We start from the raw sequence: 12304 nt of genomic DNA, 5'->3' as shown, positions 1-12304 counted from the left end.
CATATAGGCCAGACTGGGGAAGGAGTCACATATAGGCCAGACCGGCGAAGGAGACACATATAGCCCAGACTGGGGAAGGAGTCACATATAGGCCAGTCTGGGGAGGGAGTCACATATAGGTCAGACCGGGGAAGGAGTCACATATAGGCCAGTCTGGGGACGGAGTCACATGTAGGCCAGTCTGGGGAAGGAGTCATTATAGGTCAGTCCGTGGAAGGAGTCACATATAGGTTAGACCGGGGAAGGAGTCACATATAGGCCAGACTGGGGAAGGAGTCTCATATAGGCCAGACCGGGGAAGGAGTCACATATAGCCCAGACTGGGGAAGGAGTCACATATAGGCCAGACCGGGGAAGGAGTCACATATAGGCCAGACTGGGGAAGGAGTCACATATAGACCAGACTGGGGAAGGAGTCACATATAGGCCAGACTGGGGAAGGAGTCACATATAGGCCAGACCGGGGAAGGAGTCACATATAGGCCAGACCGGGGAAGGAGTCACATATAGGCCAGACTGGGGAAGGAGTCACATATAGGCCAGACCGGGGAAGGAGTCACATATAGGCCAGACTGGGGAAGGAGTCACATATAGACCAGACTGGGGAAGGAGTCACATATAGGCCAGACTGGGGAAGGAGTCACATATAGGCCAGACCGGGGAAGGAGTCACATATAGGCCAGACCGGGGAAGGAGTCACATATAGGCCAGACTGGGGAAGGAGTCACATATAGGCCAGACTGGGGAAGGAGCCGCATATAGGCCAGACTGGGGAAGGAGTCACATATAGGCCAGACTGGGGAAGGAGTCACAAACAGGCCAGACTGGGGAAGGAATCACATATAGGCCAGACTGGGGAAGGAGTCACATATAGGCCAGACTGGGGAAGGAGTCACATATAGGCCAGACTGGGGAAGGAGTCACATACAGGCCAGACTGGGAAGGAGTCACATATAGGCCAGACCAGGGAAGGAGTCACAGATAGGCCAGACCGGGGAAGGAGTCACATATCGGCCAGACCGGGGAAGGAGCCACATATAGGCCAGACCGGGGAAGGAGTCACATATATGCCAGACCGGGGAAGGAGTCACATAAAGGCCAGACCGGGGAAGGAGCCACATATTGGCCAGACCGGGGAAGGAGTCACATATAGGACAGACCGGCGAAGGAGTCACATATAGTCCAGACTGGGGAAGGAGTCACAGATAGGCAAGACCGGGGAAGGCGTCACATATAGGCCAGACTGCGGAAGGAGTCACAGATAGGCCAGACTAGGGAAGGAGTCATAGATAGGTCAGACCGTGGAAGGAGTCACAGATAGGCCAGACCGGGGAAGGAGTCACATATAGGCCAGACTGGGGAAGGAGTCACTTATAGGCCAGACTGGGGAAGGAGTCACAGATAGGCCAGACTAGGGAAGGAGTCAAAGATAGGTCAGACCGGGGAAGGAGTCACAGATAGGCCAGACCGGGGAAGGAGTCACATATAGGCCAGACTGGGGAAGGAGTCACTTATAGGCCAGGCTGGGGAAGGAGTCACAGATTGGCCAGACTGGTGAAGGAGTCACATATAGGCCAGACTGGGGAAGGAGTCACATATAGGCCAGACTGGGGAAGGAGTCACATATAGGCCAGACTGGGGAAAGAGTCACATATAGGCCAGACTGGGGAAGGAGTCACATATAGGCCAGACTGGGGAAGGAGTCACATATAGGCCAGACTGGGGAAGGAGTCACATATATGCCAGACTGGGGGAAGGAGTCACATATAGGCCAGACCGGGGAAGGAGTCACATATAGGCCAGACTGGGGAAGGAGACACATATAGGCCAGACTGGGGAAGGAGTCACATATAGGCCAGACCGGGGATGGAGTCACATATAGGCCAGACTGGGGAAAGTGTCACATATAGGCCAGACCGGGGAATGAGTCACATATAGGCCAGACTGGGGAAGGAGTCACATATTGGCCGGACCGGCGAAGGAGACACAAATAGGCCAGACTGGGGAAGGATTCACAAATAGGCCAGACTGGGGAAGGAGTCACATATAGGCCAGACTGGGGAAGGAGTCACATATAGGCCAGACCGGCGAAGGAGACACATATAGCCCAGACTGGGGAAGGAGTCACATATAGGCCAGACCGGGGAAGGAGTCACATATAGGCCAGACTGGGGAAGGAATCACATATAGGCCAGACTGGGGAAGGAGTCACATGTAGGCCAGACTGGGGAAGGAGTCACATATAGGCCAGTCTGGGGAGGGAGTCACATATAGGTCAGACCGGGGAAGGAGTCACATATAGGCCAGTCTGGGGACGGAGTCACATGTAGGCCAGTCTGGGGAAGGAGTCACTTATAGGTCAGTCCGTGGAAGGAGTCACATATAGGTTAGACCGGGGAAGGAGTCACATATAGGCCAGACTGGGGAAGGAGTCTCATATAGGCCAGACCGGGGAAGGAGTCACATATAGCCCAGACTGGGGAAGGAGTCACATATAGGCCAGACTGGGGAAGGAGTCACATATAGGCAAGACTGGGGAAGGAGTCACATATAGGACAGACTGGGGAAAGAGTCACATATAGGCCAGACCGGGGAAGGAGTCACATATAGGCCAGACTGGGGAAGGAGTCACATACAGGCCAGACTGGGGAAGGAGTCACATATAGGCCAGACTGGGGAAGGAGTCACATATAGGCCAGACTGGGGAAGGAGTCACATATAGGCCAGACTGGGGAAGGAGTCACATATATGCCAGACTGGGGAAGGAGTCACATATAGGCCAGACCGGGGAAGGAGTCACATATAGGCCAGACTGGGGAAGGAGTCACATATAGGCCAGACTGGGGAAGGATTCACATATAGGCCAGACCGGGGAAGGAGTCACATATAGGCCAGACTGGAGAAGGAGTAACATATAGGCCAGACTGGGGAAGGAGTCACATATAGGCCAGACCGGGGAAGGAGTCACATATAGGCCAGACTGGGGAAGGAGTCACATATAGGCCAGACCGGGGAAGGTGTCACATATAGGCCAGACTGGGGTAGGAGTCACATATAGGCCGGACCGGGGAAGGAGTCACATATAGGCCAGACCGGGGAAGGAGTCACATATAGGCCAGACCGGGGAAGGAGTCACATATAGGCCGGACCGGGGAAGGAGTCACATATAGGCCAGACCGGGGAAGGAGTCACATATAGGCCGGACCGTGGAAGGAGTCACATATAGGCCAGACCGGGGAAGGAGTCACATATAGGCCAGACCGGGGAAGGAGTCACATATAGGCCAGACCGGGGAAGGAGTCACATATAGGCCAGACTGGGGAAGGACTCACATATGGGCCAGACCGGGGAAGGAGTCACATATAGGCCAGACTGGGGAAGGAGTCACATATAGGCCAGACCGGGGATGGAGTCACATATCGGCCAGACTGGGGAAGGAGTCACATATAGGCCAGACCGGGGAATGAGTCACATAGAGGCCAGACTGGGGAAGGAGTCACATATAGGCCGGACCGGCGAAGGAGACACAAATAGGCCAGACTGGGGAAGGATTCACAAATAGGCCAGACTGGGGAAGGAGTCACATATAGGCCAGACTGGGGAAGGAGTCACATATAGGCCAGACCGGCGAAGGAGACACATATAGCCCAGACTGGGGAAGGAGTCACATATAGACCAGACTGGGGAAGGAGTCACATATAGGCCAGACTGGGGAAGGAGTCACATATAGGCCAGACCGGGGAAGGAGTCACATATAGGCCAGACCGGGGAAGGAGTCACCTATAGGCCAGACTGCGGAAGGAGTCACAGATAGGCCAGACTAGGGAAGGAGTCAAAGATAGGTCAGACCGGGGAAGGAGTCACAGATAGGCCAGACCGGGGAAGGAGTCACATATAGGCCAGACTGGGGAAGGAGTCACTTATAGGCCAGACTGGGGAAGGAGTCACAGATAGGCCAGACTGGTGAAGGAGTCACATATAGGCCAGACTGGGGAAGGAGTCACATATAGGCCAGACTGGGGAAGGAGTCACATATAGGCCAGACTGGGGAAGGAGTCACACATAGGCCAGACTGGGGAAAGAGTCACATATAGGCCAGACCGGGGAAGGAGTCACATATAGGCCAGACTTGGGAAGGAGTCACATATAGGCCAGACTGGGGAAGGAGTCACATATAGGCCAGACTGGGGAAGGAGTCACATATAGGCCAGACTGGGGAAGGAGTCACTTATAGGCCAGACTGGGGAAGGAGTCACAGATAGGCCAGACTGGTGAAGGAGTCACATATAGGCCAGACTGGGGAAGGAGTCACATATAGGCCAGACTGGGGAAGGAGTCACATATAGGCCAGACTGGGGAAGGAGTCACACATAGGCCAGACTGGGGAAAGAGTCACATATAGGCCAGACTGGGGAAGGATTCACATATAGGCCAGACTTGGGAAGGAGTCACATATAGGCCAGACTGGGGAAGGAGTCACATATAGGCCAGACTGGGGAAGGAGTCACATATAGGCCAGACTGGGGAAGGAGTCACATATAGGCCAGACTGGGGAAGGAGTCACATATATGCCAGACTGGGGAAGGAGTCACATATAGGCCAGACCGGGGAAGGAGTCACATATCGGCCAGACTGGGGAAGGAGTTACATATAGGCCAGACTGGGGAAGGAGTCACATATAGGCCAGACCGGGGAAGGAGTCACATATAGGCCAGACTGGGGAAGGAGTCACATATAGGCCAGACTGGAGAAGGAGTAACATATAGGCCAGACTGGGGAAGGAGTCACATATAGGCCAGACCGGGGAAGGAGTCAAATATAGGCCAGAGTGGGGAAGGATTCACAAATAGGCCAGACCGGGGAAGGAGTCACATATAGGCCAGACTGGGGAAGGAGTCACATATAGGCCAGGCCGGGGAAGGAGACACATATAGGCCAGACTGGGGAAGGAGTCACATATAGGCCAGACCGGGGAAGGAGCCACATATAGGCAGGACCGGGGAAGGAGTCACATATAGGCCAGACCGGGGAAGGAGTCACATATAGGCCGGACCGGGGAAGGAGTCACATATAGGCCAGACCAGGGAAGGAGTCACATATAGGCCGGACCGGGGAAGGAGTCACATATAGGCCAGACCGGGGAAGGAGTCACATATAGGCCGGACCGGGGAAGGAGTCACATATAGGCCGGACCGGGGAAGGAGTCACATATAGGCCAGACCGGGGAAGGAGTCACATATCGGCCAGACCGGGGATGGAGTCACATATAGGCCAGACTGGGGAAGGAGACACATATAGGCCAGACTGGGGAAGGAGTCACATATAGGCCAGACCGGGGAAGGAGTCACAGATAGGCCAGACCGGGGAAGGAGTCACATATAGGCCAGACCGGGGAAGGAGCCACATATAGGCCAGACCGGGGAAGGAGTCACATATATGCCAGACCGGGGAAGGAGTCACATAAAGGCCAGACCGGGGAAGGAGGCACATATAGGCCAGACCGGGGAAGGAGTCACATATAGGCCAGACCGGGGAAGGAGTCACATATAGGCCAGACTGGGGAAGGAGTCACAGATAGGCAAGACCGGGGAAGGAGTCACATATAGGCCAGACTGCGGAAGGAGTCACAGATAGGCCAGACTAGGGAAGGAGTCAAAGAGAGGTCAGACCAGGGAAGGAGTCACAGATAGGCCAGACCGGGGAAGGAGTCACATATAGGCCAGACTGGGGAAGGAGTCACTTATAGGCCAGGCTGGGGAAGGAGTCACAGATAGGCCAGACTGGTGAAGGAGTCACATATAGGCCAGACTGGGGAAGGAGTCACATATAGGCCAGACTGGGGAAGGAGTCACATATAGGCCAGACTGGGGAAGGAGTCACATATAGGCCAGACTGGTGAAGGAGTCACATATAGGCCAGACTGCGGAAGGAGTCACAGATAGGCCAGACTAGGGAAGGAGTCAAAGATAGGTCAGACCGGGGAAGGAGTCACAGATAGGCCAGACCGGGGAAGGAGTCACATATAGGCCAGACTGGGGAAGGAGTCACTTATAGGCCAGGCTGGGGAAGGAGTCACAGATTGGCCAGACTGGTGAAGGAGTCACATATAGGCCAGACTGGGGAAGGAGTCACATATAGGCCAGACTGGGGAAGGAGTCACATATAGGCCAGACTGGGGAAAGAGTCACATATAGGCCAGACTGGGGAAGGAGTCACATATAGGCCAGACTGGGGAAGGAGTCACATATAGGCCAGACTGGGGAAGAAGTCACATATATGCCAGACTGGGGGAAGGAGTCACATATAGTCCAGACCGGGGAAGGAGTCACATATAGGCCAGACTGGGGAAGGAGACACATATAGGCCAGACTGGGGAAGGAGTCACATATAGGCCAGACCGGGGATGGAGTCACATATAGGCCAGACTGGGGAAAGTGTCACATATAGGCCAGACCGGGGAATGAGTCACATATAGGCCAGACTGGGGAAGGAGTCACATATTGGCCGGACCGGCGAAGGAGACACAAATAGGCCAGACTGGGGAAGGATTCACAAATAGGCCAGACTGGGGAAGGAGTCACATATAGGCCAGACTGGGGAAGGAGTCACATATAGGCCAGACCGGCGAAGGAGACACATATAGCCCAGACTGGGGAAGGAGTCACATATAGGCCAGTCTGGGGAGGGAGTCACATATAGGTCAGACCGGGGAAGGAGTCACATATAGGCCAGTCTGGGGACGGAGTCACATGTAGGCCAGTCTGGGGAAGGAGTCATTATAGGTCAGTCCGTGGAAGGAGTCACATATAGGTTAGACCGGGGAAGGAGTCACATATAGGCCAGACTGGGGAAGGAGTCTCATATAGGCCAGACCGGGGAAGGAGTCACATATAGCCCAGACTGGGGAAGGAGTCACATATAGGCCAGACCGGGGAAGGAGTCACATATAGGCCAGACTGGGGAAGGAGTCACATATAGACCAGACTGGGGAAGGAGTCACATATAGGCCAGACTGGGGAAGGAGTCACATATAGGCCAGACCGGGGAAGGAGTCACATATAGGCCAGACCGGGGAAGGAGTCACATATAGGCCAGACTGGGGAAGGAGTCACATATAGGCCAGACCGGGGAAGGAGTCACATATAGGCCAGACTGGGGAAGGAGTCACATATAGACCAGACTGGGGAAGGAGTCACATATAGGCCAGACTGGGGAAGGAGTCACATATAGGCCAGACCGGGGAAGGAGTCACATATAGGCCAGACCGGGGAAGGAGTCACATATAGGCCAGACTGGGGAAGGAGTCACATATAGGCCAGACTGGGGAAGGAGCCGCATATAGGCCAGACTGGGGAAGGAGTCACATATAGGCCAGACTGGGGAAGGAGTCACAAACAGGCCAGACTGGGGAAGGAATCACATATAGGCCAGACTGGGGAAGGAGTCACATATAGGCCAGACTGGGGAAGGAGTCACATATAGGCCAGACTGGGGAAGGAGTCACATACAGGCCAGACTGGGAAGGAGTCACATATAGGCCAGACCAGGGAAGGAGTCACAGATAGGCCAGACCGGGGAAGGAGTCACATATCGGCCAGACCGGGGAAGGAGCCACATATAGGCCAGACCGGGGAAGGAGTCACATATATGCCAGACCGGGGAAGGAGTCACATAAAGGCCAGACCGGGGAAGGAGCCACATATTGGCCAGACCGGGGAAGGAGTCACATATAGGACAGACCGGCGAAGGAGTCACATATAGTCCAGACTGGGGAAGGAGTCACAGATAGGCAAGACCGGGGAAGGCGTCACATATAGGCCAGACTGCGGAAGGAGTCACAGATAGGCCAGACTAGGGAAGGAGTCATAGATAGGTCAGACCGGGGAAGGAGTCACAGATAGGCCAGACCGGGGAAGGAGTCACATATAGGCCAGACTGGGGAAGGAGTCACTTATAGGCCAGACTGGGGAAGGAGTCACAGATAGGCCAGACTAGGGAAGGAGTCAAAGATAGGTCAGACCGGGGAAGGAGTCACAGATAGGCCAGACCGGGGAAGGAGTCACATATAGGCCAGACTGGGGAAGGAGTCACTTATAGGCCAGGCTGGGGAAGGAGTCACAGATTGGCCAGACTGGTGAAGGAGTCACATATAGGCCAGACTGGGGAAGGAGTCACATATAGGCCAGACTGGGGAAGGAGTCACATATAGGCCAGACTGGGGAAAGAGTCACATATAGGCCAGACTGGGGAAGGAGTCACATATAGGCCAGACTGGGGAAGGAGTCACATATAGGCCAGACTGGGGAAGGAGTCACATATATGCCAGACTGGGGGAAGGAGTCACATATAGGCCAGACCGGGGAAGGAGTCACATATAGGCCAGACTGGGGAAGGAGACACATATAGGCCAGACTGGGGAAGGAGTCACATATAGGCCAGACCGGGGATGGAGTCACATATAGGCCAGACTGGGGAAAGTGTCACATATAGGCCAGACCGGGGAATGAGTCACATATAGGCCAGACTGGGGAAGGAGTCACATATTGGCCGGACCGGCGAAGGAGACACAAATAGGCCAGACTGGGGAAGGATTCACAAATAGGCCAGACTGGGGAAGGAGTCACATATAGGCCAGACTGGGGAAGGAGTCACATATAGGCCAGACCGGCGAAGGAGACACATATAGCCCAGACTGGGGAAGGAGTCACATATAGGCCAGACCGGGGAAGGAGTCACATATAGGCCAGACTGGGGAAGGAATCACATATAGGCCAGACTGGGGAAGGAGTCACATGTAGGCCAGACTGGGGAAGGAGTCACATATAGGCCAGTCTGGGGAGGGAGTCACATATAGGTCAGACCGGGGAAGGAGTCACATATAGGCCAGTCTGGGGACGGAGTCACATGTAGGCCAGTCTGGGGAAGGAGTCACTTATAGGTCAGTCCGTGGAAGGAGTCACATATAGGTTAGACCGGGGAAGGAGTCACATATAGGCCAGACTGGGGAAGGAGTCTCATATAGGCCAGACCGGGGAAGGAGTCACATATAGCCCAGACTGGGGAAGGAGTCACATATAGGCCAGACTGGGGAAGGAGTCACATATAGGCCAGACTGGGGAAGGAGTCACATATAGGCCAGACTGGGGAAGGAGTCACATATAGGCCAGACCGGGGAAGGAGTCACATATAGGCCAGACTGGGGAAGGAGTCACATACAGGCCAGACTGGGGAAGGAGTCACATATAGGCCAGCCTGGGGAAGGAGTCACATATAGGCCAGACTGGGGAAGGAGTCACATATAGGCCAGACTGGGGAAGGAGTCACATATATGCCAGACTGGGGAAGGAGTCACATATAGGCCAGACCGGGGAAGGAGTCACATATAGGCCAGACTGGGGAAGGAGTCACATATAGGCCAGACTGGGGAAGGATTCACATATAGGCCAGACCGGGGAAGGAGTCACATATAGGCCAGACTGGAGAAGGAGTAACATATAGGCCAGACTGGGGAAGGAGTCACATATAGGCCAGACTGGGGAAGGAGTCACATATAGGCCAGACTGGGGAAGGAGTCACATATATGCCAGACTGGGGGAAGGAGTCACATATAGGCCAGACCGGGGAAGGAGTCACATATAGGCCAGACTGGGGAAGGAGACACATATAGGCCAGACTGGGGAAGGAGTCACATATAGGCCAGACCGGGGATGGAGTCACATATAGGCCAGACTGGGGAAAGTGTCACATATAGGCCAGACCGGGGAATGAGTCACATATAGGCCAGACTGGGGAAGGAGTCACATATTGGCCGGACCGGCGAAGGAGACACAAATAGGCCAGACTGGGGAAGGATTCACAAATAGGCCAGACTGGGGAAGGAGTCACATATAGGCCAGACTGGGGAAGGAGTCACATATAGGCCAGACCGGCGAAGGAGACACATATAGCCCAGACTGGGGAAGGAGTCACATATAGGCCAGACCGGGGAAGGAGTCACATATAGGCCAGACTGGGGAAGGAATCACATATAGGCCAGACTGGGGAAGGAGTCACATGTAGGCCAGACTGGGGAAGGAGTCACATATAGGCCAGTCTGGGGAGGGAGTCACATATAGGTCAGACCGGGGAAGGAGTCACATATAGGCCAGTCTGGGGACGGAGTCACATGTAGGCCAGTCTGGGGAAGGAGTCACTTATAGGTCAGTCCGTGGAAGGAGTCACATATAGGTTAGACCGGGGAAGGAGTCACATATAGGCCAGACTGGGGAAGGAGTCTCATATAGGCCAGACCGGGGAAGGAGTCACATATAGCCCAGACTGGGGAAGGAGTCACATATAGGCCAGACTGGGGAAGGAGTCACATATAGGCCAGACTGGGGAAGGAGTCACATATAGGACAGACTGGGGAAGGAGTCACATATAGGCCAGACCGGGGAAGGAGTCACATATAGGCCAGACTGGGGAAGGAGTCACATACAGGCCAGACTGGGGAAGGAGTCACATATAGGCCAGACTGGGGAAGGAGTCACATATAGGCCAGACTGGGGAAGGAGTCACATATAGGCCAGACTGGGGAAGGAGTCACATATATGCCAGACTGGGGAAGGAGTCACATATAGGCCAGACCGGGGAAGGAGTCACATATAGGCCAGACTGGGGAAGGAGTCACATATAGGCCAGACTGGGGAAGGATTCACATATAGGCCAGACCGGGGAAGGAGTCACATATAGGCCAGACTGGAGAAGGAGTAACATATAGGCCAGACTGGGGAAGGAGTCACATATAGGCCAGACCGGGGAAGGAGTCACATATAGGCCAGACTGGGGAAGGAGTCACATATAGGCCAGACCGGGGAAGGTGTCACATATAGGCCAGACTGGGGTAGGAGTCACATATAGGCCGGACCGGGGAAGGAGTCACATATAGGCCAGACCGGGGAAGGAGTCACATATAGGCCAGACCGGGGAAGGAGTCACATATAGGCCGGACCGGGGAAGGAGTCACATATAGGCCAGACCGGGGAAGGAGTCACATATAGGCCGGACCGTGGAAGGAGTCACATATAGGCCAGACCGGGGAAGGAGTCACATATAGGCCAGACCGGGGAAGGAGTCACATATAGGCCAGACTGGGGAAGGACTCACATATGGGCCAGACCGGGGAAGGAGTCACATATAGGCCAGACTGGGGAAGGAGTCACATATAGGCCAGACCGGGGATGGAGTCACATATCGGCCAGACTGGGGAAGGAGTCACATATAGGCCAGACCGGGGAATGAGTCACATAGAGGCCAGACTGGGGAAGGAGTCACATATAGGCCGGACCGGCGAAGGAGACACAAATAGGCCAGACTGGGGAAGGATTCACAAATAGGCCAGACTGGGGAAGGAGTCACATATAGGCCAGACTGGGGAAGGAGTCACATATAGGCCAGACCGGCGAAGGAGACACATATAGCCCAGACTGGGGAAGGAGTCACATATAGACCAGACTGGGGAAGGAGTCACATATAGGCCAGACTGGGGAAGGAGTCACATATAGGCCAGACCGGGGAAGGAGTCACATATAGGCCAGACCGGGGAAGGAGTCACCTATAGGCCAGACTGCGGAAGGAGTCACAGATAGGCCAGACTAGGGAAGGAGTCAAAGATAGGTCAGACCGGGGAAGGAGTCACAGATAGGCCAGACCGGGGAAGGAGTCACATATAGGCCAGACTGGGGAAGGAGTCACTTATAGGCCAGACTGGGGAAGGAGTCACAGATAGGCCAGACTGGTGAAGGAGTCACATATAGGCCAGACTGGGGAAGGAGTCACATATAGGCCAGACTGGGGAAGGAGTCACATATAGGCCAGACTGGGGAAGGAGTCACACATAGGCCAGACTGGGGAAAGAGTCACATATAGGCCAGACCGGGGAAGGAGTCACATATAGGCCAGACTTGGGAAGGAGTCACATATAGGCCAGACTGGGGAAGGAGTCACATATAGGCCAGACTGGGGAAGGAGTCACATATAGGCCAGACTGGGGAAGGAGTCACTTATAGGCCAGACTGGGGAAGGAGTCACAGATAGGCCAGACTGGTGAAGGAGTCACATATAGGCCAGACTGGGGAAGGAGTCACATATAGGCCAGACTGGGGAAGGAGTCACATATAGGCCAGACTGGGGAAGGAGTCACACATAGGCCAGACTGGGGAAAGAGTCACATATAGGCCAGACTGGGGAAGGATTCACATATAGGCCAGACTTGGGAAGGAGTCACATATAGGCCAGACTGGGGAAGGAGTCACATATAGGCCAG

Source organism: Somniosus microcephalus, chromosome 18, assembly GCF_052327205.1.
Source record: "Somniosus microcephalus isolate GS21.2 chromosome 18, FLI_Smic_1.0, whole genome shotgun sequence".
NCBI classification, from domain to species: Eukaryota; Metazoa; Chordata; class Chondrichthyes; order Squaliformes; family Somniosidae; genus Somniosus; species Somniosus microcephalus.
This window is presented reverse-complemented; position numbering follows the sequence as displayed.